This window comes from Macrobrachium nipponense, chromosome 1, assembly GCF_015104395.2.
Source record: "Macrobrachium nipponense isolate FS-2020 chromosome 1, ASM1510439v2, whole genome shotgun sequence".
Lineage (NCBI taxonomy): Eukaryota > Metazoa > Arthropoda > Malacostraca > Decapoda > Palaemonidae > Macrobrachium > Macrobrachium nipponense.
Genome location: NC_087200.1, coordinates 201,338,182 through 201,366,015, shown reverse-complemented (window position 1 = coordinate 201,366,015; position 27,834 = coordinate 201,338,182). Strand labels below are relative to the sequence as shown.

The following is a 27,834-nucleotide window of genomic DNA, read 5'->3' as shown; positions in this document are numbered from 1 at the left end:
GTCCTGGTGTGACTGGTGGATGGATGTGTGAGTGAGTGAGTGACTGGGCTCTCTCTTCCCATCTTTTTTCTCCCCTCTACCTGTGGGCAGAGGCCATGGTCGTCACTACGCTGGATGAGGACGAGATGCAGGTGAGCTATATGACAGAGCCCCATCCTATCCCTTTCACTAGGGATAGGAGCAGATATCCACCACTTCCTTCTACAAGGGGGGGAAGTGGATGCCTACAAGAGTCAAACCCATGACTTTATATTTGCTCCTGTACAGGAACAAGTTCTTGCATTGCTGGTACTAAGAGATGCGCATGCCCCTCTCTTAGTACTCGGTCCAGAGGTCTGACCATTGATCCTGCGGTGCACACCCCGATCAATCGGACAGAGGCTTGGATCCCTCCCTCGCTCTTACGACCAGGGAGGCTTCCAAGGTAGGGCGAACACCAGTCTGTTCACAAAAGACTCAGATTCCACCCACCAAGAAGTGAGTCTTCCTATTGTAAAGGACCGAAGGTTTGTATGCCGTGTCGGAACAAATGACAATTTGTCCAAAAATTGCATTTTTCCTAACTATACAAACCTGAGGTCCTTTTACACATAGCCCCACCTCATGCCACCCCTCACTCTGCAGTTTTTGCTTGGGCCAAAGCAAAAGTGATTTGTTTACCTCCCAGTCGCGCGCGCGCGCCTGTCGGACAAGCAGTTAACTACCGAACCCCTTGTTCGAAAGCTTACGACCTATCCAGCTGCCGCTAGTATCTTCCTATTGTAAAAGGACCTCAGTTTGTATAGTTAGGAAAAATGCAATTTTGGACAAATTGTCATTTTGTTCCTACACAATATACAAACCCTTGGTCCTTTATGTTAGGAATTACTTTTAGCATATCAGCATAGGCTGTGGAAAATGGCCGTTGAAGTTTCAACAAGGTGATTATAGGCAGTTAACTACTGTCCACTAGTTGGAAGTCCCACACGACTGGACGTCAAGATTCCAATTTGCTTTTGGTTGCTGTCAAGTGAAGACATGTTTATTGCCTCTGCCTGACTGCTGCTGTTGGTTACTTTCACCTTTGTGAGATCTTTCCTTTTTTCAATCTGTTTATGAGATGTATACTTGTGTTTGAACTTATTCGTGATGCGAACCCAAGATTTACCATTGCTTAAGAAAGTCCACCCTCTCCCAGTGAGTATGCCCGGGAGTGGGGGTAAGGAGATGTGAGAGCTTCTGCTCCTCTGTGGATGTAGATCCTCACGCCCTTTGCACTAAATGCTGAGGGCACGAGTTCACTAAAAGCTCAACTTATAATGTGTGTGTCCTGGTCATTTGAGCGGTGGGGGAGGTATGAGAGGAGGAAGTAATCTTGGGGGAAGACTTCCAAGGTTTTGTTGGAGGGCTACACACTCCCGGCGGCTCCCTTGGTGGCTGATCCTTCGTCATCCTTCCTTCCTCCTCGTAAGCTCCCTCGACTTGCCTATTCCTCTCTTTGGGGAAATTTCCCCTTCCACTCCTTCATGTGATTCATCGGGCAAAGAAGATAGGACGAGGGCTGATGACATGAGTGTGTTGTACTCAGGATCCTCTGCTCACTCCGAAGGGGATCCTTCCCCTTCAGAGAGAGGAGTCTCCTGTCATTAACCCGACTTTTGCTTCTTCATGTGCTGGGGACTTGTAGCAGGCATGGTTGAAGCTTGGCCTTCCTGGAGTACCATCTGTGCAGGGACTTGTTTCTCATTTCACCTCGGTCCCTGTGACTCATTGTGGCTGTGGCGGTGACAATGTCGGTGCTGTCTGTTCCTGAGTATGCTGCGCCTCTTCATTTTGTGTACTTCCATCACCTTACCAGTGTAACTCCCTCTGTGTTGATGGGGACATGCTCTCATTTGCTGAGGCAAGACATGTCCATACCACTTCCACAGGGTTACGCTTTGTTGTCACCCTCAGCCACCTTTTTCTCTGTGGCCCTTCGAGCTCCTTCACCCTTGGACCTTCCTCTAGATATTGGTGCATCAGTAGTTCTTGTGCCCATGCCTGTTGCTGCCCTTGTTGACATCTCTGCTGCCTGTGGACGGTGGACTTGACCGCTATCCTAAAGAAACTGACGAAGAAAAAGAGGTCTCGTAAGGTGTCGTCGTCTTCCTCGTCTTCGCCTGCTGCCTCCTCCCCTTCAACTTCTGAGGCTCCGCTGCCAAAGAAGGAGAAGGTGGGTCTCTTCTCCCTCTAAGAAGTCTCATCATGGGACTTCTAAGGGTCAGCCTCCTTGTCCTGAGGAGGCAGTTGGGTCTTGTGCTGGCCCTCCTTTTCCTTTCGAGAAGAGGGACCATCACGTTGTCCCCAGGGTCTAGCACATCTCACCAAGCACTTGGAGATTTTAGAAGGAGGTCCCTGGGAAGACTCCTTCAACAGGGACCTTGTCTTCAAAGGAGTCCACGACATGTCGTTAGAAGAATGAATGCTCTTGTTAGCGGCCTATTCCTTTGACTGCCTCCAGTCCTCCGTTGCCTACATGCAAGAGGGGCGACTCGACTGAGATAGGGGCTTGGCTCGAACCAGGCCCATGGCTCGGCAGTGCTTAACTAAGCCCTTGGTTCATCACATGCAAACCGCTTTGGTCTTCTCGGATAAACACCTCTATAAGAGGAAGTGTTTTCTCCCCTACACTCTTTGCAATCATCACCATGTATTGGTGAATGCGACTTGCCTCTCCGACTGTTGACAGATAGGACAAGTGAGAGTGCTGGGCTTCCTCACCTGTTCCCTCAACCTCCTGGTCATTTACTGGGAGGTGTGGTTTGAACAGGGATTGGACTCCATTGAAGTTTGTTCTGACATGTAATACAAAACCCCTCGGTCCTTTACATAATTACTTACGGCGTAGCTGGAATTATGGCCGTTGAATCTTGAACAAGGTGGTTAGGCAGTAACTACCGTGGGGCAGGCTAGCCTGCCCGGATGTAACACTCCACTTCTGAAAAGGAAGATGAAAGCTTGCATGTCTCCCTCCTCCTGCTCATTCAAATTAATGGAAGAATCAGCAGCCAAACAGCTGAAACTCAACTAACCTGTCTGGGCTGGATCCAAGTGCCGACTCTCACGACGAGCAAACACAACACCAGGAACATCACTATGCACTCTCCCAACAGATGACTCCTTAACATGGCTGTGAACGGGCATGGGCGTGGCAGACGTACGAACATGAGCTGGAGAGGAATCCTGAACACTCGTGATGAATGAGAATCCTTAGGAGTCGAACTCCTGGAAGTACCGGGAGGGAGAGGGCCGGCAAAGACTCCTGCTGCACAACTCCGCGCTCACAACCTTCGACCTCTTGACAGGCGCCTTGAGATCCTTACGGCAACAAACAAATAGACCCTGAGACAGAGAAGTGGGAGCGCCTGTAACATGTGCACGAGCGGGGGAGGTTGCAACACGCTCACAACTCGATGCAGAGGATGGAACGCCACTGCAGAACACTGACTCCTTACGCAATCTCTTCGCAGGAGGCGTGGGTCGAGGCATCACGCTTGTTTCCAGTCCTGCCAGCCGACATGGCAGCCAACTTACCTTCCAAAACAGTCCAATCTCTTAAGAACCACCTGGCATAAAGCCTCAGATGGATCAGCAAGAGAAGGCTCCGACATCATGGAAGGGAGATGCAGCGAACTTGATGGCAGAGATGACGTCACAGCAGCGAATGATGACGACACAGATGAGCGAGGCAGCGCAGTGGAGATGACTGGGAATGACATCCTTGATGGAAGTGACGTCATAAGTGGTGATGACGTCATGGCTTCCCCTCGATCCGAACAGGAAGCAGACGCCACTGGCGGAGGGATACAAAATGACTGACCCCATGACGTCATTAGCGGGTTGATGCCACGGCTTCCCTCTGACTCGAAGAAGCAGCAACTGTCACTGGGCGGAGCAATACATATGGCTGACCTCGGCTACCCACGAAGTCGAGGCCAGGAGGAGGGGGAGGGCCTGGACAGCATGAGGAGGCGGGTAGCGAGCATCTATGAAGTGCGTCAGCAAACCCTCCAAGGACAGAGAACCCCGTAGACCCATCATCTTCCAAAGCGCCGCAACTTGAACTGCAATAAAAGAATGATGAAAAGGCCTCCTCCCTCTCAGGAACTCAAATTAACTCCATAGGAAGAAGGGGCGATATTACAAAAATCAGCCTGAGGGCCTCCTGATACTTCCAATGACGAATCGATGGAAGAAAAGGAAGGGGACAAAGGCACAACACTACTATGGGGTGTGATCACAGCAGGAGACGAAGCATTGGGAAGAGAGAGGAAAAATCCTCCCATGAAGGAAGAGTAGAAACCCTACAATGCTCCCTCTTGCTATAAACAACTTCCACTGCTCTTTAGGCCATGCACGGCATTCCGTGCAAGGATTCGTTATTGTACAAACATTAGAGCGACACCTACTGCATGTGAGGTGGGGATCTGTCCCAGTTGAAACCAAAATTCGAGAACATGGAAAACCTGGAGTTCAGGGGCACACACGTTGACGAGGTCAAGAAGGAGCAGAAGAAGCCATAATAACAGCACACACACACACACACACACACCACACACACACACACACACACACACACACACTAAACACAATGGAAATGGGCAATTAACTGGGTAAAGGCTAAGAGAGGTCAATCACAACTCTCGCCAAGGTGGTTAAGAAAGACTGACGCTGTGGCGTAGATGCTGACCACTCCACCCGATATAACGCACGCGTTGCCAGATCTCACAAGATTCCTTGCTCTCATCAGCGATTTAACTGGATCTAGCTAGGCGCTAGAAATTATCCTATTGTTAAAACCGAAGGTTTGTTCGCATATGAACAAGCACCTTTTAAGGAAAACAAACATCGGCGGACTCAGTTAATGGCGATCTGATTTATTTCGTTTGCTAGCGCCATAAGATCAGCGATTTTGGCACCATAACGTGCCGAGTTTTTGGTTATCGGCTCCATAATGGGCCAAGTTTCAGTTATCAGCGCCATAATGGGTTTTAGTTTCGGTTATCAGCATGACAAAGTGTGATAATAGAGTTTTGGTGCCATATCTTACCTACAGAGGCGCCATAACATAAATCGCTGAGTTGCGGTTAATGGTGGTTTTAGCTTAGCAGCACCCAGCCAGGAACGGAACCCCAGCTTATACCCAGGGACTGCCTGTACTTACTTTTGAAGAAAATGTTGAAGATCAAAATGTTTTTAAAGGGGAACACTGGCTTAATACATTTCTCTCTGTGTGGACTGGTGGGGTAATGATTCTGGATCTTTTTATCAGTTCAATGGTAAAGGAAGATGGCCGATGTGTATGCACAGTCACTTCTTCTGCAGTTTTGATGTAGAAAAACTGGGTACAGCTTCGCAGAAGAAGAGATAAAAATGCCTTCTTGTCTTTGAGTCCTTTACTTATATACTGGCAGTCCCCGGCTTATGTTGGGTTTGGCTTACAACATTCCGAGGTTACAGCGCTTTTCAATTATATTCACCAAAAATTATTTCCAGGTTTATGACTCATGTTCCAGTGTTACGGCACTTACGACGCTGATCTGATGGAAGAAATATGACTCCAGAAATGTAAAATAACCAATATTTGAAGTTTTTTTTTATGAAAAATGCAGGTCACATAGTTCTTAATACAGCCAAAGCATTAAAAGTAAGGTTTTCTTAGGATTTTTAACGATTTTCTGGCTTACAAAAATTTTTAGCTTATGACACGTCACAAGAACTGAACCCATCGTAAGCTGAGGACTGCGCGCACTCTATCACTTGTCATAGTGTTTATAATTACAACACAATACCCAGCTACAAGACCAGGCTAAAAGGTATATCTTAAATATTAGTCTAGTCACCATGGTTTGCTGGTAGACACCATGGAGGGCAACTCCTTTGAGGACTCAACAGCAACTACCAAAAAGAGGATTTCCCTATGTCAAAACCTTTTTTTTCTGATGAAAAAGGTTTACATACTAATTTTCAACTATTACAGTTCTTTACGTATTATATTAATGTAAACACAGCAGAATTTCAATAACATAATATTTGTTTTCTTTGAAATTTGCTTCACAGAAGCCAACTTTCCGCAGATAACAACTCTTGTGACGCAGTGATGCTCTCTTAGAGCAGTACGTACCCAGTATTGGCTGTCGTCTCAAACAGCCATCCGGAAAGCAGCCATCCAGGAGCAGCATTCATCCTTGGTGCTCATTGGTCTGTACACTTGGAGTTGGATGGTTGAACCTGAGTCCCATCTCACAAAGATGGAATTTTGGGTACCACGCATGCCTCCTTGATCAGCCTCTGTGTAGCAAGTTACCTACGTACCCTGCTATTCCCATTGTCTTGCGTAGTTTAGATAAGCTCTGCATACTTATATCATCCAAATACACTATTTATGTGTGTGTTGTATTTAAAAATCATCTAAAGCATTTAATAAATGTACTACAGTATGCACAGAACATCAGTGTATGCATACGTATGCACAGTTTACACCCAATTGACCCAATACAGTTCAGTGTTCTCTCGTCTGTGCACGTTTTGTGCCTACGGTATACTATGGACTGAGAATATTCTTTGAAATCGAACCACCAAAATGTCCTCTAAACGTTCTGTTTCTCCTAAGGCTATTAGCAAAGAGCCTAAGCATCATAGGCCTTTACAGTCAATGACAAATAGGAGAAGTAGACATGATTGTTATGTTAAGAGAAGGAAAAGTCAGGGAGAAGTGCAGCCCATTACGGTGTGACGCACAGCTGGCTGAGTCACCTGCTCAAGAACGAGTATGAACAGCTAAAAATACTTGTGGTCATTCTTTGAGAGATTGCCCTCCTCTTTACTTATCCCATCAATGGAACCAGGATTTTGACAATTTCATCCTTGGTCTGTACAAATTGATCAGGAAATCAGGCAGATACAGACAGTGGTAAAGCCATGGGATAAGATTGAAGAAAGGGCCACGAATTTTACCAATACTGCTAATGATCTCATGAAGCCCTATCATAACACCTTTATGAGAATGTACTTCAACATGATGCACCCTGCCGAGACCCTGACAAAGCACCTCCTGAAGAAGGTGAAGAGGCACCCTTGAAGGAGATGTGACTCTCTATGTTTGCTGTGCAGTCTGTCTTCATCGTCATTCATCAGGCTGCACAACTAACTCATCATTATCATCATCATCATCTATAATCAACATTCATCACCAGTGAGCACCCGTATAGGATTTAATACAGTAGTTCCCCCATATTTTCCGGGATGCATACCGGACCCCCCCCCCCCCCCCATGAATAGTTAGAAACCCGAGAATAGTTGGAACCCTTATAAAAATGCTTAAAATGACCTATTTTGTTAGTTAAAACTCAAGAAAACCCCACTAAACATTTTTATACTTGTTTTTTTTAATAGTTTTATCACAAAAAGTGCATTTTATGATGAAATTGATAGAAAAAAAAACCCAGGAATTTGTGGATATTTCTCATAGAAAAATTTAATGAATTGTGAATTTCCTGCAAAAATGGAGGGGGATAAGTTCCAGAGCAAAATCTATGATGCATGAGTCTGCAAATCCGGAGAATGCGATACGGGAGCCCACTGTATTATTATGATATTTAGTGTTACACCTATACATTAAATAATATCAAAATACAGGCAGTCTTCCGTTATTGGCAGGGGTTCCATTTTCGATGTGTGCTGATAAGCGGAAACCACCATTAACTGAAACTTGGCGATTTATGGTGCCTCTGTTAGGCCTGTTATGGTGCTAGACAAGTGCCATAAAAACCGGATCGCCATAACAGGAGTCCATTGATAACCGGACTCTGCCTGTATTGCTTTTGAAAAAATTTGCATCTACAAATAGTGGGGACCCATGAATATTTTTCGTAGATACATTCCACAGTGAAGCCCATGAATGAGCGAGTCTTTCCGCAAACAAGTTTAAGATAGGTTCCACAGAAAAATTGGTGAATCTTGAGAATGCGAATACTTGGGGTTGACTGTAATAGATGCAAAAATTGAATTGAAATTATAAACAGAGGTAAACACTTTTGGTAGCCCTGCTTAATTGATGCATCATTTATGTTCAGGTCATTAAAATATTCGTCTTCATGGCTGAGACTGGTGGTTCAAGCTCTTCAGCTTCTGTGTCATCATCCTCAGACTGGGGTTGTTAGTGTGAGAATTGACACCAAGTTATGTGGCATCATTTCTGGATGCGTCCACTGAACTCCAGTCCTTCTGCACCCTTAACCCAGTCATGTAAAATTGGATCTGATAGGTGAGGTATGGCTTCAGCGACCTCCTCCAGATTGCAGCTTGGTAGTTACTACAGCTCTTGTTGTGAAGGGAAAGACTTGAGTGGCATGGAGGCAAAAGGCTGATGTCCACACCTACATCAGTGCTCAATACTCCTTTTTTTGCTGTAAACCACTGAAATAAATTTTTTGTATCGGCAACTGTTGATAGTAGGGTGGCATTTTTTGGTCGGCTTGAATACATACATTGTGCAAGCAAACTCTTCCAAGACATCAACCACATCATTTGGCACCTCCTCTAGCTCCCCTTCTTAAAGACATTTACATAATGGTAATTTTTAGCATAATTTTCAATGGATGGGTCTTCTCTTTTCTCATTAAGGCACATCTAGTGAATGAATGTAGGCCCAGTAGTGCTTTGTTGACGTCATCACCGACTTCTGCTGGGATCTGCCTGATATCATTGGTCACCAGTATCCTATTTCCATGTATACTGGTCCATTAAGCTGTCAGCAAAGGCATGCAACAAAAGAAATGCATCTGTGTCTGGTGACCTGATGATAACTGCTGCATTTTGTTACGCTGTGTCCTTGATATGCTGCAGCATTCAAGTGTCCACCTCCTGCTGAAAAAGGCAATGTAAATATGTAAATAAAATAGAATAAATAAAAAGCATTATCAAGAATAATTTTAATATGACTGACAACTGGAGACTCGCAGAACATATTATTCACAATAAAGACAGACCATAATAGAACCTGATTACTGGACAGGTTCGTCACTTATGTGTAGACCTTGGTCCCATCATTGGTAAGCTTATAGCACTTCTTCTGAGTCACAATGGCTTGCCTCCTATGATCATGGGATGTATATTTATCAGTTTGCCATTCTTTCGATTATCAGATCATAGCTGAATCTTGTTTTGTCATTAGATAAAAATTCTTTGAAGTCTGCTGGAGTTTTTCTGGAATGATCCCTTGACTGTTACCTCCCTCTCCCTCCATTCCTCTCTGCCTTGCTCAGTGGATTTTATTGATTTTGGTTGATACTGATCACATATAAAATCAACTCTCACTGAGGAAGTCAGTTGAATATCAGCTGGCAGAGGTCTTCATATATTTTGGGGGTTGATGAGAGTGATTGGATCAAACCACCAGCATCAATGACATTAGCTGCACCTTTGGACTCTCCAGAGTGACAAATTGTTTCTCTAGTATATGAAGCAGTGCTGACTTGTCTGTTTTGAGAGGACATCCATCTGATGTTGTGAGTACCCATGGAATAACACCAAGCTCATAGGATAGAACTGCCTCCAGACTGAAGTCATAGTTTCCTGCTAGGTTCACCAGGTGACCCAAAATATTTCGCTGGGCCTTGATCTTCAGTGTCTTGTTATTTTTCAAGACCTTTTGTACAACAGTTATAAATTTTGGTAATTTTCAATATCATCCTGTAATCTTGATGAGATGAAATCATCCATGGCTCTCCCCTGGTTTATCATCCAGGATTTCCTGGGCTACATCAGCAAAAACAGGTACACTTGGTAACACAGAAATAAGTTAGGGAACAACAATCCAATCTCAGACAAATAAATTACAAATCGTTGTGAAAATTGCTAAAAAACATCCCACATTAAAACATCCCAAGTCCATTAAAACAATGTTATGCTTTCACACCTGAAGAAAGGCAAAGTTATGCATCCTTCCGCTTGGTATTGAATGGATTGATGAAGCTCTTGAATATCTTCACTGTCCGCTGCACCACCTCTCTGACGTCTGAAGCTCGGCTGTCCTCAGGTCTTTGCGTGTTGAGTCACCCTCTTTCTCCTGATTAATCATCTCAGCAATATCAAAGACTGTCTGCAAAAATATACCTAAGATATAGATGATACAGTGCAGGCTAGTTTTTCCTGAACTGTAAGTGATTAAGACATGAGTACACCAACTGATTTTGTGCTCACCTCATAGTATTCAGCACGAAAGTTTTGTGTTCCCTGCCATCTGAAGTATGTAGGTAGGTTTCAACTGAAGCCTATCACTATTCCTGTGCCTGAGCCTGCGTGCATGTTATGTCTGTTCACCTGTCAGATTTATGGCATTACAGCTGGATTGATACTTATGCCATTATCCTCCAGCAGACTCCTTAGTTCTGTGTTGATGTTAATGAGCTCCCAATAGTGTTATGTACCACACCTTAAAAATTGTGATAAGATGGTAAGGGTTGAGCAAGTTTAGATTTGTCAGGAAACTAATTTGATTTTTATACATCTTGTAGTGTTTTGCCACTCAGCACCTTGTGGATATGGCCACTGGTATATAAATCAGACTGGATAATGATTTGTTCAACACTACTCCCTTCCATAGACTTCCAAACAGTACCCCAACAGGCACTGGTGTGAAAAACACTTTGTCAGATGTCAGATGAATGTTTTGGGGGATTTTCTCAGGGATATTGCCATATGATAGCATAGACACTCTTAGCTGCTGCCAGCCTTTCCACCCCTGGAACAGTCTGAGGTAGTCTTGCTGAGGTTGTTAAAAGAATTTTCCTTGTCAAAATCCACTAAGTTCAGAATCATGACCTCTGACTGCTACTGACATATCTGCCTTGTACTCTAGAGACATAAGCTTTGGAGGGGCCTGCTTTTTCCTCATGTAGCATGGGGAAAGTTCTCTTGCTACATACTTTGTAAAACCTCATTTTGTGAGCAGTTGATCTTGTTGGCTTTTCAGCAGGATGTATATGATCATCAATGTCATTGTTGGTATTGGCAGTGATGAGTTTTTCTTGATAGGTAAGACCATGAGTGGAGTTATCAAACCAAAAATGAATGAGAGATGTCATTTCTTTGTCGATATTCAGAGGTCAAGGACCAGGCTGATCTTTGACAGAGTTATGGCCAAAAGTTAGTGCTTGGAGGTAACCTTAACCCATTGTCCATTTGTGACAGCATACATAATATGACACAATGACTCAATGAGGCAACCTTTTGTTTTTCCAGATATCGAACACTAGTCTTCATGAAATGCTGTAGTAGTTGCTGAAGTGGGAGTGGGAGTGAGATCTCTCATCACCTTGCGTGGGGGAGGGGCCAAGGAAGCTCATCTGAAGACCTGAGGGAAGAGATGATTAATCGATGAATAGCAAAGCTGCTTCCTCCAATAGTCTAGAGTCAGAGGCAGCAGCTTCAAAAGCAACCTCTACAGCTTGACCAGGGTGGACATCAGTTGAATACACAAGTTCACTGCCATAGTTAGGTCTCCAAAGCTGAATCTTCAACCCAATTTGTTTCACCAATTTGTCTTTCAGTTTATCTGTCTTGCATTCACTGTTGTAAAAACTATGATTTTCAAACATATACATGAAGTACTTCCCTTTGTTCAGTATTGTTACCCTTTCACGTTGGCCCCTGAACGATTGAGTCCTCCACATATTTACAGATATGTATATCTAAATGCATTCTCATGAGCATTTTGCATGGCTTATCAGCTGCTGATAAGCAGCTGAAGTTGATTCAAACCCTGGACCTTCTGCAGGGACGAAATGGTGGTAACAGGCAAGATGATACGTTGCTTCCTTTGCCACAAGGTCAACACTTCTGTGCGACATAATTTTAGCATTCTGGATGACCTCAGCCCTTAGTTTGACCTTCAAATATTGATTATTTTGCATTTTTGGTGTCATATTTCTTGTGCCAGATCATGTTGTAGGCGTCGTAACCCTGGAAATAATTTCTGATGAATATATCTTTTTACTCTTTCCACAAAAATGCTGAGGCTACAAACTCTTGATGATCACAACTTGAATGACTATGCTTCCTTTTTTCATTTGAATATTTAATTTCCAGCTCAGAATCAGAACAATCTTCTTCAGATATACATTTTTGGAGACTTAGATGTATGGGTAAACATTTGAAAGTATCTTCTCTGTGATGTCCATGATGTACTGACAAGCAAGTAGGAAGATTACCACAGAGATTATATGTTTTTCAAAGTGAGTTGAGCCTTAGGCTTCCGTAACTTCAGCTGCCTTCTGAATTGCAGGGCAGACAGACTTTTTTCCGTTAAATGAGATCATTTTTCATTGCTCATCTCAGATGGGTGTTTACAGTAAGTTGAGTGATATTAAAGCTCAAAAATAACTTTGTTCATGACACTTACCTGCCAGATATATATATAGCTGTATCTCTGACGTCGACAGAATTTCAAACTCCCCGGCACACGCAGTGGTCGGCCAGCTGGTTAGTACCCATTCCCGCCGCTGGGAGGCGGGCGTCAGGAACCATTCCATTTTCTATTCAGATTTTTCTCTGTCGCGGGTAGGTGTAAACACGTGTTTCCATTACCTCCGCTCAGGATTTTGAAAACTTCTTGGTCACTTAAGTATTCTGATTGTCTTTTGGCTTTGACGCTCGTTTTTGGTTTTTGGAATTGGCTTTGTGACTTGCCATACGCTATTGTGGTTTGGATTTGAATTTGGCTTGGATTGTTCTTGAATCGTGATGTCTGGATCTAGTTCTACTAGTTTCAGGGTGTGCGGTGTGAAAGAGTGTAAGGTTAGGCTACCGAAAGCCTCGGTAGACCCTCATACCGTGTGCACGAATTGTAGACGGCATGTTTGCTTATTGGATGATAGGTGTAAAGAATGTGAGTTCTGACTAATATTGAAATGGAAGGCGTATGAGTCTTATGTACGTAAGCTTGGACGTGACAGAATCAGGAGGTCCTCCTCTAGGAGTGCTTCTGTCAAAAAGTCGTCGCGGTGATAAAACACCGCAGTCTAACATAAATGTAGAGCCTATTGCGCCTAATCCTGTTATTTTGCCTTCGGGCAATGAAGTGATTGCTGAAGGTAACGCCCTTACTACAATTATGGAGTCGATTCCGAACCTGGAATCAAAGTTGCTCGCGCTTCAAACTAATGTGCAAAAGTGCAGTGATAGTGATAGTGTTGTGGAGGGGCGTCAAACCGGTCCTATAGCGCCTCCAGGCTGAGACCTCTGTCGGACTCCCAGGACATAGGGAATGGACATGTCGTAAGCCGAAGGAGGGTTACGGGAACTAAACACCGGTCTGGCGTCCCTTCAGCAGTACCTGAAGACGATTCCCAGGCTGCCAAAGTTCGTGCGCGAGCTCAAATATTGAAAGAATGTTCTCTTCCTCCGAGACGTCTTCTCCTCAACGAGGATGGGTTCTCTCGTAGGGCCTCTCAAGACGAGAGCGGTAAGGACGTAAGACGTCGCACAGGCGACCGTCGTCTTTCCCGCCCGCCCTCTCAAGAGAGGATTTAGTGAAGAGGAGCTTTATCAGATCGGGAACGTCCTCCTACGTGGCTTCCGCTTAGCTCTTCTCCGGAAGACTTTGAAGACGGTATTCCGCAGAAGAGGGTTAGGACATCTTGTGAAAAGGAGCTGGGTTTCTCCTCCAATCTACCTGATTGTAGTCCTGAGAGAAAGAAGAGGGCTTCCCTCGCCCACATCTTCTTCTCACTGGATAAGTCCGTCGTATGAATCTTCCCCGTCTAAGGAGACCCTACTGGCGATGCATCAACAATTGTCTGCATTTTTCGCTAAAAGAGAGTCAAGATCACGTCATCGTAAGAAGGATCTATGGTTGCCTGTCAAGAAATCCAGGCGTTCTCCTTCTTCCTCTCCTCGTTCTTCTCCCTCTCCTGTTTCGTCGCCTTCTAGACCTCGACGATTCATTCAGGAGCGCGCTAGTGCTCCGTTTGATAGAGCCTCTGGAAGTATCAGCGAAAACAACAAAGACGTTAGTTGCCGCATAGGCGGCCGTCGCTTTGTCAGGAGTTGGAGAACGCTCAGAGGACTCGCTTCGGAGATGTTCGACCGGAGGAAGATAAAGTGAATAGTCGAGAACGTAGGGAGAGTCTCCAGCGCTATAGGACTTTTAGAGAAACTTCTGTCAAGGTTTCTCCTCGGCGGGACACTCCTCCAAAAGCAATTAAGTGTCGAGACGCTCGGCAAGAATCCCGTAAAGACTCTTATCAGCACTCTCGTTCTGCGGTCTTTCAAGAAACCGCTCAGAATGTAAGATTTAGGTATCGAGAAAGTTCGAAGGACAACGTTGATGGCGCGCTTCAGCTATGTATCATGTCGCCCTCTCAACAGGTGCGCAAAGGCATGGTTAGAGAGACTCGACGTCCTATTCGTTGTGAAACTGTTCAGGACGCTCGTGAGGACGCTTCGCTGGATGCTCAATATCACAAGCATCGGGTTACTCGACAAGAAAACTCACGATGCAGGTTTCTGAAGATGCTAATCATCCTAGACGTCATGACGCTATACGGCATGAATTTAAGAAGTCTTTGCTAAGCGCTCGACGTTCTTCACGTCAGGACGCTCGCCAGGAGGAGGATGAAGACGCTCATGAATATGCGTTTGAGGACACTGGAACCGTCCTAAAAGACGGAGGACGCTCGCAGAAACACGAGGCAGGACGCTCCTCAGACGATGTGAGCGATCGATTCTTCAAGAATTTGGAAGAAAGCCTCATTTAGACTCTCGTCAAGAGGGAGTTCTCCAGGACGCACCGCGTGACGTTCCTTTACAGGAACTTGATAGAAATTTCGACGCTAATAGGAGAACATACTCTAATCTCCTCTTCGAAAATTCTTCAGGGAAATAAGAGTTTAATCTCTTCTCGCTCGAAACAGGACACCTCGGCTGTTTCATTGGAAGAAGAGGACTTGACTGACCATGGTCCTGAGGATGAAGAAGAGTCTTCAGCCTCATCTTCTTCGGATTATAAAACCCTGACTCGCCTTTTGAAAGACTTATTTCCTAATAAGTTTCAAGCACCAGTTCCTCTCTCCGCCTTCTCAACTATCTTCATCGAAGGCAAGGAAGACGCCAGGTTTTGTGAAGATGGCTATGTCTCTCTCTACAAAAAGGGCGTTCAAGAGGATTCACGATTGGATGGAATCCCAGAAGGCGAAAGGCAAGACTTCATTTGCTCTTCCCCCGCAAAACTTAGTGGTAGAGGAGGAAATCTGGTATGAAACGGAGGAGGAAGCAGGTTTGAGGATACCTGCCTCTGCTCAAGGTGATTTCTCTAATTTAGTTGATGCGCCTAGAAGATCTTACCTTCCGTCAGCAAAAGTATCCTGGACGATGACGGAAACAGACCATCATCTTAAGGGTATTTACAGGACACTAGAAGTTTTTAACTTCCTTGACTGGTGTCTGGGGTCTTAGACATGCAGTCTAGAAGTCCAGACTCTATTTCTTTAGAGGAATTATCTAGTATTTTGTCATGTATGGACAAAGCAGTAAGGGATGGCTCCGTCGGGAGTCCTGAAGAAACGTGCGCTTTACTGCAGCTTTACATTGAAATCAGTATCGCCCCGCACAGAAAGCAGAACTGTTGTTCGCCCCCTTTACCCCTTTTTGGCTCATCTGTTTCCTCAGTCAATGATAAAAGATCTATCAGTGAATCTTCAGGAAAAAGCAACGCTGGACCTTTTATCTCAATCCTCATAACGTCCTGCTGCCCAGCCCTCTTCTCGGACTACGCAAGTTTCCAGGAAGAATTTTAAGCCCTTTCGCGGCAGAGCTCCCTCGAGAGCCTCCACTCGGGGAGGAGCTTCCCTAGAGGCAGAGCCCCTTCTAAGCCTAGAAAGAAATGACTTATCTACCCTTCAGACACCGGTCGGAGCGAGACTCTCTCTCTTTGCAGAGGCATGGAGGATAAGAGGAGCGAACAGTTGGTCACTAGAAATTATCGAGAACGGTTACAAGATCCCGTTCCTCTCAAGACCTCCTTTAAGCACAGAACCGATAGATCTGTCGCCATCTTACCAGACTTCGAAACAACAGATCCTGCTAGATCTTCTGGATCAAATGTTAGAGAAGAGAGCAGTAGAGCGGGTTCTATCATTGAATTCACCGGGCTTTTACAACAGGTTATTCCTGGTTCCGAAGCAGTCGGGGGGATGGAGACCTGTCCTGGACGTGAGCAGACTGAATCTTTTCGCAAGAAAGGAAAAATTCAAGATGGAAACTTCACAGTCTGTTTTAGCAACACTAAGACCAGGGGACTGGATGGTGTCCTTGGATCTCCAAGACGCATACTTCCATGTCCTGATTCATCCTCGGTCCAGGAAGTACCTCAGATTCGTCTTGAAAGGACAGGTCTTCCAATTCAGAGCCCTCTGCTTCGGACTAAGTACAGCTCCGATGGTTTTCACGTTTCTGATGCAAAACGTAGCAAAATGGCTTCATCTTTCGAAGATAAGAGTCATCTATCTCGACGATTGGCTTCATCCGGTCCGTCTTGCAAGACAGTGTCTGGAGGACCTTCACACAACGTTACAGCTGACAAAAGCCCTAGGCCTTCTCGTCAATTTCGAGAAATCCCATCTGATCCCAACACAGTCCATCGTGTATCTGGGGATTCAGATGGATTCAGTGGCTTTTCAAGCTTATCCATCCATGGAACGTCGGCTGAAATGCTTAGAAAAAGTATCAGTCTTCTTAGAGAAGGAAATATGCTCAGCGAGGGAATGGATGAGTGCTGTGGGGACCATTTCCTCGCTGGAGAAATTTGTTTCTCTGGGAAGACTGCACCTCAGACCTCTTCAGTTTTTCATAGCAGACAAAACTGGAGGAACAAAAAAGACTTGAACGAAATTTTGAGAATCTCTCAGTCGGTCAAAGACCATTTGAAGTAGTGGTTCGATCCCGTCAAGATATCGGAAGGACTGTCTCTCAAGCTTCTGAGCCCAGACCTAGTGTTGTTCTCAGATGCGTCCATGACAGGCTGGGGAGCAACACTGGGGGAGAGGAAGTGTCAGGCCTCTGGGGAGGGGAACAGAGGTCCTGGACACATAAACCTCAAGGAATTAGAAGCAATTCGATTGGCTCTGCAATTCTTCGAGGGAAGAATTATAGGACGGATTGTCCAGATCAATTCGGACAACACCACTGCTCTCGCATACATCAAGAAACAGGGTGGGACGCATTCTCGTCCCTCCCTGTTCAAAACAGCGAGGGATATCTTGCTCTGGGCGAAGATGAGAAATATAACGATACTAACAAGGTTCGTGTCAGGAGTGCAGAACGTTCGAGCAGACCTTTCTCAGCCGTCAACATCAACTGTTTCCGACCGAGTGGACTCTCCATTCAGAAGTTTGCCGGGAGTTGTGGAGACTGTGGGGGAGGCCGTTAGTAGACCTCTTCGCGACATCAAAGACAAAGAGGCTCCCAATTTACTGCTCCCCGGTTCTCGACCCAGGAGCGATAGCGATAGATGCCATGCTATGGAATTGGAAGAGAATGGATGTCTACACCTTCCCTCCATTCAAAACTCCTGGGAGAAGTGATAAGAAAGTTTGCGGCTTCAGAAGGAGCAAGAATGACCCTGATCGCCCCATTTTGGCCGGCAAGCGACTGGTTCGCAGAGGTCATTTCATTTCTGGTAGATTTTCCAAGGACTCTACCAGAAAGAATCGATCTACTCAAACAGCCCCACTTCGAGAGGTATCACAAAAACCTCTCCGCTCTGAGTCTGACCGCATTCAGACTATCGAAAAGTTGACCAGAGCGAGAGGTTTTTCAAGAGCAGTGGCAAGAGCTATTGCCAACGCTAGAAGAACATCATCTCAAGCTGTTTACCAATCGAAGTGGGCTGTTTTTAGGAGATGGTGTAAGAGGAGAGATATTTCCTCCTCCACGACCTCTGCGAGCCAGATTGCCGATTTCCTTCTACACCTTAGAAGTGTTGACAAACTTTCAGTGCCCACGATCAAAGGCTACAAAAGCATGCTGTCGACAGTCTTCCGGCACAGGGGCTTGGATCTGTCAAATAATAAGGATCTGCACGATCTTTTGGAAAGTCTTTCGAAACCTCAAAGATTCCGCGACCTAGAATTCCATCATGGAATTTAGATGTTGTCTTGAAATTTCTAATGTCAAGCCCGTTTGAACCTTTGCATGCTGCCTCGATGAAGGATCTAACTAGAAAGGCTGTTTTCCTAACCGCTTTGGCAACAGCGAAAAGGTTAGCGAGATTCAGGCCATGAGTAAGCATATGGGCTTCAGAGAACACAATGCGGTGTGTTCTCTGAGTCCCTCGTTCTTAGCTAAGAACGAAAAACCCATCCAATCCCTGGCCCAAGAGCTTTGAAATCAGGGATTATCAGAGGTTACTGGACGAGAACCAGAGAGAGTCCTGTGCCCTGTCAGGGCTCTCAAGTTTTATCTAGCAAGAACTAAACAATGTAGAGGTCCGTCGGACAACCTGTGGTGCTCGGTCAGGAGACCAGAATTACCAATGTCCAAGAACGCTCTAGCGTTCTTCATAAGAAGCACCATCAGGGAGGCTCATGCTTCCTGTCCAGATAGTGACCTTAGTCTTTTGAAGATTAAAGCTCACGAAGTCAGAGCTATAGCGACTTCGGTTGCTTTTCAAAAGAATATGGCACTCAGTGATATCTTGAGCGCCACATATTGGCGAAGCAATTCTGTGTTCGCCTCACATTACCTCAGAGATGTGAAAGCGACATATGATAATTGCTACTCGCTCGGACCGTACATTTCCGCAGAATATAGTAATGGGGACAGAAGCGGCATGATTCCCATCCTTTAGAAAATGGATAGGTGTGCTTTTAATTTATGGTGTTGTTTTTATGGTTGTAGGGTCGCCGCTTGAGGCGGACTTCCTTTATTTAGCGTAAAAGTTATGGGACTAACTTAGTTGGGCTAGGTCAGGTGGTATTGTATTTGCTTCGTTGTCCTCAGAGTATGGTCAAAATGGTCTAGTCACATTGTGGTCACGCTCCCGTTGACAGATCATCTAGAGCCCTCCAGCTATACAGGTCACTACCTTGCTGGAAACTCTAGTAAAGCAGAAGCGGACTTGGGTGACAGTAATCACGAAGTCAGCTATGCTAACAGGTAAGTACCCAAAATGTCAATCATCTGCATGTGAAATGTTTCCAAAATCCTTCTATTCTGTCCCTTCCCACCTCCAAGGGTGGGATTCAGCTATATATATATCTGGCAGGTAAGTGTCATGAACAAAATGATATTGTCATGATACAATAAAGTTTGTTCATACTTACCTGGCAGATATATATAATCAAGTACCCAACCCACCTCCCCTCAGGGGACAGTGATCTAGAAAAATCTGAATAGAAAATGGGAATGGTTCCTGACGCCCGCCTCCCAGCGGCGGGAATGGGTACTAACCACCTGGCCGACCACTGCGTGTGCCGGGAGTTTTGAAATTCTGTCAAACGTCAGAGAATACAGCTATATATATCTGCCAGGAAGTATGAACAAACTTTATTGTATCATGACAATATATTTCCAATTAACTTGCCACCCCAAGAATACTATTTATAATATATAAGCGCCTCATGTTTGTAGACCTCCTGGTTAAAAGTGACGTATTTGGTTTTCCCCTCGGCCAGAGTCAGCTTTAATGGGTATTTACAAGTACTATAAACCAGATACTATCGCTTGACTAACGATGCTTTTCTATAAGCTTGGCCATCAAAGTACATAAAAAATGGTGGCAGTTATAAAGAGGCGGGGTTATCATAGCCCGTGGACTATAGACCCAACCCTTAATAACCATATTGAAAGCTTCCTTGGGCTGTTGTAGCAGGTGAACTTGGCCCCAAATTTGTTCTGAATTCATGTATCATATAATCAGTTAAATTGTATGTTATTATATTGTAATTAGTAGAAGTAGAATTAGCAGCAGGGTACTGTAACAAACTGCCAAAATTTTGCTGAAGAATTGGCTCTTATTACTTTGATATGCAAGGTAGTGAGATTTCATATATTTTTATCCAAAAGTACTCAACAATGCTTAGAAGCTTAGAAGCATGTAATATTGATGTCCAACTTCATCTTAAGCCGTTTAAATACCGAATTATACTTTCATTCGTCATTTCTGAAATAGATATAGCATACCATGGTTAGTTTCATCTCACTGTCAGGTAACAGTACAGAGAGAGAGGGAAAGAATTCTGTGATTACGTGATTAGTCTTTAATTTTGTTCCAATTTTATTAGTACGTGAAATAATCTTAGACAATACTCAACACTTAGAAGGGCACCTTTGCTGTAATATATCACCAACTTATTTTGACTATTATAAAATGAATCATATTATGAGTTAATATCTGCATATAGCTTAACATACCAATCAAGAGGACTGGGGTTCAAATCCCACTGCTCTCTGATGCCTTGGATGGTACCAATGTATAAACCCGGTGGCCTGCTGACCTAGTGGTCTGAAAACTTGAGAGGGTGAATAGGGGTATAGGTACCAACCTTCAGACTGGAGGGTTAAGACACTGGCCAGGTGTCTTAGGCATCGGGACCTTCCCCCACTGGCTGTCGGCCAAAGAAACCAGAAACCAGCGCTGGCCCTGTGAGCCTACAGGGGCCCAGTTGGACTTAAAAAAAAAAAAAAAAAAAAAGGGATTTGATGTAGGAAAAATCTATATCTGGGCGAGGAAGTCGTGTCGCCCAGTGAAATACGTTCCTTTACCGATATTTCTAAGGTAAATTATTGCTAAAATACCAGAGAACTGCTAAATTGGACATGCCGAATATTCTGACTCGCTCACCCTTTCTAAAAGGTGTCGTTATGAATCTGGGGCGATTATGTTTAAGTTAGATTTACTTAAATGGTTTTCATCAATAGTTTTTCTGCTGTTTTTTTTTTTTATTTTTTTTATTTTTTTTCATACTCATTGTCAAAATGATCATTTATTGTTATTTTATAGAAATCTCTGTGTAGCATTGCAGTGTGTTCTGTAATAGTATTTGTAAATATCTCTCTGACTATTCTCTGTGGAGGAAGGAGTATGTTGATAATTACTGAACAAAGCATGCAAGAAGTGTGAAATCAGAAAGCAAGTGTGACGAAATTCCTACTGGATCTATGACGACACTTTATATTTATATATCAGCTAACTCGATTCATGGTAATCCAGTTTTATGGCTAAATTTGGCAATTTATGCTGCTATAACAGGCCAAGTTTCGGTTATCAGTCCCATAAGGTGCTGGTAATTAGTTAGTGCCATAACATAGAAGAGGCGCCATTAACTGAAACTCTGCGCTATAAGCACCATGAATCACCAAGTTTCAGTTACTGGCGGTGTTCGCTTATCAGCACCCTGCTGATGACCGGGACCTGCCTATATTAGGTATAAATTCACACATTGATGACGCCCGGGACCTGCCCCTATATAGTATTTCCCCACAGAAGGGTAATTCTAATGAAATGCAACCAGTTGGGACACTCTACTGGTGGGTCGGGAAGTTTGATGAAACTTGATGAAATGTTTGATTGCTGCCTGCCCAGGTAAATACTATGTACAGAAGTATTTAGGTTCCAACTTCCTTTATGACTGGTGTGAGTCAGTTAGTAGCGCTCATGCATTTTATTTGAGAGCGGGTGTTATCCTATGAGTTATGTGTATATATATATATATATATATATATATATATATATATATATATATATATATATATATATATATATATATATATATTTGTATATATTATATATATATATGTGTGTGTGTGTGTGTGTGCGTATATATATATATATATATATATATATATATATATATATATATATATATATATATATATATATATATATATATATATATATATATATATATATATATATATATATATATATATATATATATATATATATATATATATATATATATATATATATATATATATATATCTGGATCTTTTCCCACTTCTGTGTTGGGATGATGTTTCTGTCACATATATATGTATATATATACACACTTAAGAAAGGTCCATAAAAGAAACAAAAGTTGACTTAAGCCACTATATTTCAACCAGTACACATCAGTCCTTGTCTCGGTGTAAAATGAGAGTATTATATTAACAGCAACAAGTGAATCGGCAAATTACCACAAGGATAAATGAAACAGAAGATGAGGTCCTGACCATTTTCAGCTGTTAAGGTATTTTCCAAAGGACTGGTGCATAGTACGTATAGGAAATGTACATTACTTATGTCAGCACATGCAAACATGTAAACAGTTTTATAACGTTGCTCACCCCTGCAAGAGCAGCAGTGAGCAATCTTTTTCTGACTGTTTACATGTTGGAAAAGGTTCTCACTCCTATGGATATAGCTGATATTTTCAGGTAGAGAGAGGAAGTGCTATAATTCTTAGCAAAGCTAAGACGCCAAATGTGGATTATTTCATAGTTAAACATTCATGTTTTCTTGTCATATGGACCCAACTTAACTTCACTCCTTAAAATCTAGACATTTTACAAATTTCTTGTTTTGAGCTAAGTGGACCAAATATATATACTACATCCCTAGGTTAATATTTATATTCTTCTGAAAGCATGCTTTTATCAACTAGGCTCAACTATGGTGTTAACATTTTATTAGAATAGATGAATGTTTGAAGACCTGCCCAGTTAATAACAAAAACTGCTCTATTATCCTGTACTACATATCTTGTACATTTTTTGTGGTGTTCAGCTTTCTTGCTGAGTGATTTACCAATTTAACCAACATATGTTTTATCATTTGAATTACTTGGAATTTGAAATAAAAATTCTTTGCACTGTTATGAGAGTTCTTTGTTTTCTGGTTTTTCATTATATCAGTCCTCTTAATGGAATACTAACATCAAAGTATTTTTTAGCAGGTTGAGAATATCTTTAAAGTTCTCACATTTTTGGAGTACAAATATTTTGGGTTAGTGTTTTTCTGTTTTTATTGCCAGAAAAAACTCTTTGCTTTGCCGATCTCATGGCATCGTCTACATGTAATACAATATCAGGAAGTGTTAATCTGTGTTGCCTGTGGCCTAATGACATCTATTTCTTTATTGATATATTCAAGCTACATTACAAGTAATGTCCTTAAAAGCAGTAATGTGAGCACAGGTTTTCTTAACTTTACTGTTCTTTCCCGAATAAAAGTCAACTTGTGCTTAAATATTTTGTGTGTTTTTTTAATGCTTTAAATTCTCTCAGTGCCTCTATGAGTAAGTCCCAAAAATGGAGGGATGGATAGCTATAATAATTTTCTATTCCTATAGTAAAGTTATGAATTGTTCACATCTAAAACCCAATCTTCAGTTAAAATATCATAAAGCTAGATGGTGTCGTGGTCTGAGTAAGAACTTTGTCAATATGTGCATTTTTCAAACCTGGCATCTTCAGCAAACTCAGTTCGGCCTTCATTTTGTGTCACATGGAACTCTAAATGACAATTCATCTCTCATGATTTCCATTGCTTCCAGGATTTTGTCAGTTGTGAAATTTAGTAAAAAGTGCAAGTGTAAAAAAAATATGAATAAATAAAAGGTATATTTCACTTTGAGCTCTGAGGAGTTATGTATCTTCAGCAAAAATGGTCATGATTCACTCTCAAAGTAATTCTTAATATTTTTTATCTAACTTTTAGGTAATGTAACTATATTCTCATAGACCTTAACATTAGACACAGACATAATGGTGCTCCCTAATCCTCTCTAAATTGATCTAACCTTAGCTATTAACTCAGCAGAGCAAATCGAGTCCATTCTTGCTGTTAACGAAGACACTGGAACTAGAAAAAAACGAAGATGATTTGTGTGCCACTCTCAATGTCTTAGGAATACAGGAATTTCTATTCAAAATATTTATCATCTCTGAAGAGTTTGGAACTAGAATACATACTAGTTTTGCCTATTTTATTTCTCTAATTAATCTCTTGTGAAGTTATACCTGTAGGAGGGTCAGTTCATGACATCCTGTCTTGTCCAGTGCAGATTGCAACATGTGCTAATTGCTGAGAACTGTTCCTGCAGAGGTACAGCTGCTAATCCATCTTATAGGGAAGTTAAGAGGCTGGTTTTTCGCAGGTGAAGCTGGAAAAAAGGTCATTCTTTAAAATGAAATCTTTTATGTATGCAACTTACCAAGTAGTTACATATCTATAGTCTAAACCATCGGCAGCTAGAATTTTTGTAATTCGCGGCAGCGCTAGTTGTTTTTGGTCAGGTGATACCCCCCCCCCCCCCCACCCCCAACCCCCCCCCCCCCCCCCCCACTATCAGGGGAGTGAGGAACCAACACTGTATGAAAAAAATCAGGTTGTTTTTACCGGCTGATACTGTCAACACAGTTTCAGTAGTCAGCTGAATTTTTAGAATTCTTTACCATTGCTCATTGTTGGAGTTATTTATTTGGTGAAGTACTTTTGTTTTCGGTGAGTAGCTATTTAGGAATTGAAATAGTTTTAAATACTTTTGCATCGAAATTCACTAGTTTTGATCGAATTGGACTTCATAATGTCAGACACTAGTTCATCTGGGAATAGGTATTGCAGTAAAGGCTGGAATACCAGGATCGCTAAAGCTGGTAATGATCCACTTTCAGTTTGCACAGATTGTAGGGGACAGACTTGTAAACCAGATCAAACATGTGGCGAATGTATTAATTGGGATCAAAGAACTTGGAAGATCTTGACTAGTTACATGAACAAGTTAGAGAGAGATAAAAAGAGAAAGCGGCTTCTAGAGCTAAAGCAAAAAGCTGTTAGTCAGGAATTGTCTGATAATTTGTCTCTTTCTGAACCTTCCCCACCACCTGTCATTCCCAGTCCTAATCTTGGCTCTCTCTCACCCGTACCCGATGCTGTGGCCAATTTAGAGGCAAGAGTAGATCAGAAATTTTCGATCATGCTCCAAGCAATGGAGAAATTAGGAGTGTCCGTGAAAACCCTAGTACAAGTGCAAGTGTTGTGGAGGAGGTGACTGTTCGGCCCACTGATTCTCCTAGGCAAAGGTCCCTGTCAAACTCCCCAGAACCTGGGAGGAGGCATACTGGTAGCTGAAGGGAGGTCAGTGGGGTCTGCCTACGAGCAGTCGCCCCCTGAGGCAATTCTGTTGACAAATCCCAGATGGCAACAGAACGCCATTGGAAAGGCGTCTCTAAAGGAGTACCGCTGTTGTCTAGTGCTTCCAGCTCCACCGCTGTTGTATAGCGCTTCAAGCTCCAGGGAGTCCTCTCCCAGGCGCCAGTGGTGTTTCCATGACGAGTCTCGTCCATTGAAAAGGAGGGCTTGTAAGTTGTCTCCCTCTCCAGTCCCCTGTAAAAAGGGTAGCCCTTTCCAAAACGAACAGCCTTCGTGTAGTTTTTGGGACTCTCCAGAGAGATTCTCTTAGGATACGGCAGGAGAGGGATGTCGTAGTGAGAGGATCGCATCCTCTAAGTCTTAAGTCGTTGTCAAGAAAGTCTTCCTCTGGCAGACTTTGACTTTCAGAGGTGAAGAGTACGGGGAAGAGTAGACTTCCGGAGATGTCTTCAGCACTGGTCCACACCTGTTTTGCTGAAGGACAGGTAAGACTCCCATTAGTCTCTGTAATTCATGAGACTCCTGGGAGACAGGTTCAGCGTTCAGAGTATGAGAACCCACTGACTCCCAAGTGCCCATTGGTGCCACAGTTTGCCTGCACGCCAGAGCAGCCTTTGGCGCCCGGAACTTCCACGGCAACATTAGAGCAACCTTTGGATCCCGAGCGACCATTGGCACTCAGTAATACAGTTGCGACAGAGCATCCATTAGCGCCCGAACATCCACTAGTGCCCGAGAATCCACGAGCACCTGAGCGTCCAAGAGCGCCCGAGCATCTGCTAGCGCCCGAGCGTCCGCTAGTGCCCAAGCATCCGCTAGCCCCCAAGCGCCCACTAGCGCCCGAGCATCCACAAGTATACATGGAAGCGCTCAGACAGTCTGTGTCATCAATTTCAGCTTCGGGCTTACTGACAGGACTCCAGGTGATGGCTGCCCCCGATCCTTCTCTGTCAGCCATCCAGAATAAGTTAGACAGCATTTTGGGCTTTATTCAATATGCGGCACCCCCTATCCAACCTATAGAGACTTTATCACCTATTTATTCAGCCGAAGAAGAAAAGAAGGGAGAAGAGAAGGATAAAGAGTCTTCTCTCACTACCTACAAAGCCTGGCTTTTTTACTTCGTAGAAAATTTTTCAGATTCGTTTTCGCCAGTGACTCCCACGTCTCCGGTGTCTTCTTACATGAAGGAAATTAACCTTTGCCTTGAGGATAAGAGGGATCTGCTTCCCTCCTTCTCGTCTTTCAATGAGGAGACATTTGTGTTACAAAACCGGAGAAGCTCTCTCTTTTTTGGTGTGTCTGCCTCCGCCCAGGGAGACTTCTCTGCACTAATTGACTCGACGAGAAGGTCGGCTTCCAACTCGGCCAAGATCATGTTTACGGCGTCAGAATTAGACCACCTTATTAAAAATATCTTTAGGGTATTTGAAGTTTTCAGTTTCCTGGACTGGACAGTAGGAGCCTTGGGATGTAAACTCAAGAGCTATTCAATGTTGAATGAGGAAGCCTTTGCAGACATTTTGGGAGTGATCTCCGGTTTAGATAAGAGGATTAGAGCGGTTTCGCAGAACTAGCCTCTCTCTTCATGTTAGGTCATCCTAAAGAAGAGAGAACTGTGGTGTTTTTTTTACATCCAAGTGAGTATCTCGTACTCAAAAGTCTGCCTTGCTGTATTCCCCTTTGGATAAGAAATACCTGTTTCTAGAAGAGACAGTAGTGCTAGTTGCCTCCGAATTGCAGAAGAAAGCAACACAGGATCTTCTCTCGCAATCCACGAAACGGACTAGAGAAAATATTCCCTAGTGTACGCCCCTCGCCAGCCAGCCGAGGACAACCCTTTTGGGGCAGGGGATTCGGTAGATATTTCCCAAGATCAAGGTGCAGAGCACTTTTCACCCTTTAAATCTATAAAAAAAAATCCTCAACCAACCCCTCGACCAAGAAGTAGTGTATCAGTCCTTCATGCACCAGTAGGAGTGAGACTCCATCAATTTTGGGAAGAATGGGAAGCGAGAGGGGTGGAACCTTGGATCGTAAAGGTTTTAAGAGAAGGATACGATATTCCGTTCAAGAGAAAGCCACCGTTATCAGGCTCTCCAATAGCTTTGACAGCTTACTCAGAAAATTCAAAGAAATTCATCGCCCATTCGGGGGAGGTTTCGTCCCTCTTGCAAAAGAAAGCAATGGAGTTAGCAGAAGAGCCACTAACCCCAGGGTTTTTACATTCGTCTGTTCGTTGTCCCCAAGTCATCCGGGGGGGTGGAGACCCGTATTGGATGTAAGCACTCTGAACCTTTATGTGCAAAAGACAAAGTTCAAGATGGAGACGAATCAGTCTGTTCTTTCATCAATCCTTCAAAGGGATTGGATAATCTACATCGATACGGAGGAGGCATATTTTCACATTCCAATACACCAAAACTCAAAGAGGTTTCTGCGTTTTGTCTTCAGGGACAAAATAAACCAGTTCAGAGCGCTGTGTTTCGGGCTTTCGACCGCACCACAAGTGTTCACCCGAGTGCTAGCTCCCATTGCGAAATGGTTACATCTAGTAGGGATGAGGATATCCCTTTACTTGGACGATTGGCTTCTCCAGTCAAAAACAAAGGAGAGGTGCACGGAGGACCTTCAGAAAACCCTGACTTTAGCTCAGAATCTAGGACTGTTAATAAACA

At 43.5% G+C, this 27,834-nt stretch overlaps 1 protein-coding gene across 4 annotated transcripts in view; it reads left to right on the top strand.

Annotated features, from left to right (window-relative positions):
• LOC135220026 (uncharacterized) overlaps positions 1 to 27,834 on the top strand; it is a 425,700-nt gene that overhangs the window by 301,122 nt on the left and 96,744 nt on the right. The window lies entirely within an intron of this gene.